We start from the raw sequence: 5,439 nt of genomic DNA on the forward strand, positions 1-5,439 counted from the left end.
ATTTTTCAATAATCCTTTCTACTGTGATCGTGCAATTTACAAGAGAGGACAAAACCTGCACAAAATCTCATCCAGGTCACCCTGTGCCCTCTGAAAGAACCTCGAATCTTGTTGAAATAAGCGTTTAAGAGAATTCCCGGTTCAAAGGCTCTGACATTTCAACACAAGCTGGTGGCAGTCCCAGAACAGCTCTCAGGTATCTTTGTCAGCTGGGCTATTATCATAGAGCTGCGACATGGAAACCTCCTCTATGTCCTTGCAATATAAAGCGCAGAAAAGATTGGGCTCGTGAGATAGTGGAGAGACCCATATATTTTTGGATAAAGGTCATTTTCTCTGATGAGTATTAGGTCCTGACAGTGGAAAGGGTATGTGGATGGAAGCTCGCTTAAGTAAGAATTTGACTTAAAAAGACTGCAACCAACGCTGAAACAGGGTTTTCTCGTTTATGGTATGAGTGCAATTTAGAGTGCTGGTTGTTCAGATCTGGTGGAATGCAAAGGAAACACCAATTCTGCTAAATATGTTTCAATATTACATGATTAATTCATACCAATGTCTTCAATTGGTAAAATAAACCAAGTTAACTCCTTATTATGGAAGACGGAGTTCCTTGTAACTCTGTTAGGGCGACACAACATTTGTTGAGCCGAAATAAGATTAAGAAGCGTCCATAGCCAACTTACCCCGGATATGAAGCCAAGTGAATAATTTGGGGGCAAATTAAACTGGTACCTTTACAAAAAAGTAAAGAAGCCATTTTCTAACCTTAAATTCTTAGCATCATTTTGTCAGAAATAGCAAGAAATTGATCAAGATTATAACTATCAACGGATAAATGTCATGTCTAAACGGGTCCTTGCATTTAAAAGGCAAACATACCGTTAACCAAGTATTAGTTATTAAATGTGTGTAAATTTATGTCTAATTGTTTTATAAATAATGTTTATGTAAATAAACTGTTTTTACGGGTGTCTATTCTTTTTTGTCATAACTGTATATATAAATATATATATAAATATATATATATATGTATATGTATATATATATATGTGTGTATACGTAAAATTATATTTATTTATGTGTTTATAATTTATTATTTTCTATTTATCTATTATCACATCATTTTTTCATTTGTATATTTTAATATCTCATTCATATAATTAATAATATTGTCATTATTAATTAGTATTTACTTATATTTTTTCTTCTTGTTATTGCTAATATTTTTATTTCTATTATTATTATAATTATTATTATTATTATTATTATTATTATTATTATTATTATTATTATTATTATTATTATTATTATTATTAATAATAATAAGTTTATTGAATACGATTCACTTTTAATTCATTTTCCCTTAATAAATTTTTCAGTTTCTAATCTATTTATTAATACGTAGTGTTATTCATATATATATATATATATATATATATATATATATATATATATATATGTGTATGCATATATATGTTGACATCAAGTTGATTTTAGCATTGTTCAAACCTATTTGTATAGAAAATATGTAATATGGTAGATTTAATATGTGCATATATACGTATATATATGTATATATATACATTTATCTATCTATCTATCTATATATATATATATATATATATATATATGTATAAATATATATGTATGTATATATGTATATTGAGTTAACAGAATATTCGTTCGTGATTTTTTTTATATAATCTTTCTTTTCTATTAAATATCGTTTTATATTCATATTCTTTAAGTCCTCTATTTGGTGTATTAATTTGTGTGGCGCCATCATGCAATACACCTCTGAGTAGTTTAGTTCTTACGTTTTTCGTAGTATTTAAAACATTGAAATTATCATACGCAGCACTACTAATATACATTTTATTTTACTACAGATTAATGTTTTTAAAAAAAAGCTACGAAAATCGGTATTAAGTTAAACCATTTGTATGAGGAAGAATGCTATTTGTGATAATATTCAAGCAAGTTAAATATTTGATTATTTTTCTAATATTACGTTGTGATTTGTACGTCAAGCGCAATTGATGCGTATTATATATATATATATATATATATATATATATGTTTTTTATTACCGTATCTTTCTGTTAAGTTACATTATTGTTTCAGCTACCCGGCCGTTTTTTTGGCCGTCTCTAGCGTCCTCAGACTTTTACAGAAATGTTTGTTATTGTGGGATGAAAGAGTGAAAGAGTGAATGAGGTCAGGGGAGGGGTGCTGAAAAAAGAGAGAAAGGGAACAAGGGGGAAAGGTAGGAGGGGGTGCTTGGTATGTCGGTAATGTTTTAGTTTTGGAGTTTAAGGAACGTGTTGGGGAGGGTCTGGGAAGTTCATTTCTGGTGTGGTTTAGGGTATAAGGATACATGGAGGGGGCAGGGGAGTATGTGGTGATAGGAGGAGGGGGTTACTTTAAAATTCGAGTCTTAATGTTAAAGTTTTTGGCGTCTCGTTGGTGAGATGATTTCTTGATAAGTATGTCTTGACCTGTTGGGTGTTATCTTAGGTTCGAAGGCGGGGGAGGCTATGATTCGGTTTATTTATTTAGTTTTTATTTGTTGTTAATTGTTTACATATATATATATTTATATACTTATATATATATATATATATGTACAAGGTGCCTTCAATATGTTTCCAGATGTTTTTGTACAAAACGTTGGAGACTCTTGAAAATTTACTATGTTATTGCTATATATCTTATGAGATGTCTCACCATCTTTTTATAATTTCAGGTTAAAACAGCTACAGCAGGAACTGGAATACAGTCTACTAAAACTTGATTTTCACACCTCTTGGACCTTTTCTCTTCCCTGCAACCACAGAAGAGATGTTGCGAGCCTATCCTTGTTTTATCGTTTTTTCCATGGCAGGTGCTCGTCTGAATTCCAATCTCTAGTCCCCTCGCAAATCTTTCACGAAAAACACCCGTCTAGCTGAATCCACTGTGAAAAATTTGCCCCACTCTTTATCTGTGCCTAAATCAAAACGTAGATTCCATGAACAAATCTTCTTTCTGAGAACTGCACGCCTGTGGAACTCTGTTCCGTTTGCCTGCTTCCCACCTGACTACAACCTGGATGTCTTCAAGTCCAACGTAAACAAATGCTTAATGAACCGCCCCCTTAAGTAAACACTTCATTACATCTCCACACTAACGTACTGTACTTACAATAATCCTTATCCCTGAGTGGCTTCCGGGTCTTGATAAATGGTGACCACCGTGTAAAAAAAAAAAATGTCTTCATAGGTCAGACAAAGGGAAAGGTAAATTGTAAGCGGTTTTGTTTCGATTCTCGGTGGTGGCGCACGGTTATTTTTTATTAACTTTTAAAGCATTATCTCAGAATTGGGTTGAATATAATATAAAAATAAATACGAAATCTGTATTTATCAAAATATCCTAATTAAACGTAGTTTACGACTAGGCAATGTTGAACCGGCCTAATAGTGGTATACACATTTGCCTAAAACCGTCTTTATTATATAATCAACAATCAAATGAAGTTTTGCTTAAGAAAATGTGATTATATAATCTGCCGATGTAATAAATGCATTAGAAGTATTGTCTATATATCTATTTTTATATCTAAATACCTGAAATTTGATATATACAATATTCAGAAATCCGGAATACATTTTAATCCGTTATCATCCAGAAAAAATGTTTGCTAAGAGGTAAAAATTGAAAAGTTTGGGTCGTCACATTTTAAACAATATGGTAAAGGTTTCATAACTGCGCATGCGCGAATCGCTCAGATTTTGGTAGAAAATGAGCAAGTTTTAAACACTTTTCAAACATAGTGTCAAACTGGCATAATTGTTATCCTACTTGATACACGGTTTATAGGTTTTGGTTTCGATCTCAGCTCGAGTACTTTTTTCTTCTTTACAAGAAGTGACTGTTTTGAAAAAAAAAAAAACACCCATAATACTCGCATGCACATGTCTCAGGGTTTTTTTTCTATTTTTTACTTTTTTTTTTTTTTTCTTAAAGGAATTAAACGTTACGTTTAATATTGGGCAATGTCGGGCACATCTTTTAATGATACAAAAAACGAAGGTAATACATGCTGATTTAAAGAAACATTATTAATTTATAATCTAACCTGGTGATAAATGCTTATCTCAAGAAACTGTAATATATCAACATAATAAATGTTTTGTTAAAATAACATTACTATTATATAATATAATTCTGTAAGAAATGTTTAGCTAAAGAAAACATTATTATATAATAACAGTCTAACATAATATCGTGTTCAGTACAGTTGAATTAAGAAAAAAACTACCTAAGCTATCGAATTCGTGTATTTATCATCTATTTAGAGTAGAAAACTTTACACTATGTGCCATTGTTCAAGAACTAGAAATTCGAATTCTATTTCCGATGTATTTCCTTTTTTTTTCTATTCATAAATATTCATGACTCTTCATGTTTTATAATTTAGTCAGTTTTTAAATTTCAAAATGGAACAAATCATGCTGTTAACAGTCGGTATAATATATATATATATATATATATACATACATATATATATATGTGTGTATATATATTTACACGCACAAATAAATATATATGTGTGTGTGTGAGTGTGTGTGTGTGTGTGTGAAACAGCAAAACAGTACTGGTTGTGGATGACTATATATATAAACTATTATGTGTAATTATATTTGGCAGAATACGTTGATACACGGCACAATACGTTAATAAACGGCACAATCACGTTGATACACCGGTTCTCGCCAGATCACCGAAGTTAAGCAACGTTGAGCCTGGCTAGTACCAGATGGGTGACCATTTGGGAAGGTTAGGCGCTGTATGTGCTCCCCACTTATCTCGGCATTTGTTTCCAGTCGTCCTGTATTTCACTTGCCACTGGTATTTAACAATGTCGTCTCAGGAGAGGTGTGGTTGAAGATTGCGCAAATCTTGCCCCAAAAATTTCACGCACAAGCAACCCCTTCTGGGTATCCATAGTCTGTCCATGACTGAAGGAGCCTGCATATATATATATATATATATATATATATATATATATATATATATATATATATATAGCCATTCACAGTAAGTACTATTTCGCTGTTTCCCAGCTCATCAGTGCGGCTAGACAAGCAACTACATCAAGGCAGGATATATATATATATACATATATATATATGTGTGTGTGTGTATGTGTGTGTGTGTAAACGCTAGTATGATCCATTTCATATTTAGTTTATTTTAATACTTTGCAAAGAAAATGTATCTCCTCCCCTCCTCCCCTCTGACGAGAAGGAAAGTATTACTCCACGGAATAAAATCTTTAATCTCTGTTTGTGTTTCTCTTCCGAATAATTTGTGTTTAACTCTTCCTAATATGCTTCTTAATATATGTACTTATATATATATATATATATATATATATATATATATATATAT

At 31.3% G+C, this 5,439-nt stretch overlaps 1 pseudogene; it reads left to right on the top strand.

Annotated features, from left to right (window-relative positions):
• The first annotated feature begins 4,724 nt into the window (after positions 1-4,724).
• On the top strand, positions 4,725-4,841 carry LOC145292666 (5S ribosomal RNA; annotated as a pseudogene).
• The last annotated feature ends 598 nt before the right edge of the window (positions 4,842-5,439 follow it).

This window comes from Euprymna scolopes, chromosome 13 (genome assembly GCF_053919585.1).
Source record: "Euprymna scolopes isolate OS-2025 chromosome 13, ASM5391958v1, whole genome shotgun sequence".
Lineage (NCBI taxonomy): Eukaryota > Metazoa > Mollusca > Cephalopoda > Sepiida > Sepiolidae > Euprymna > Euprymna scolopes.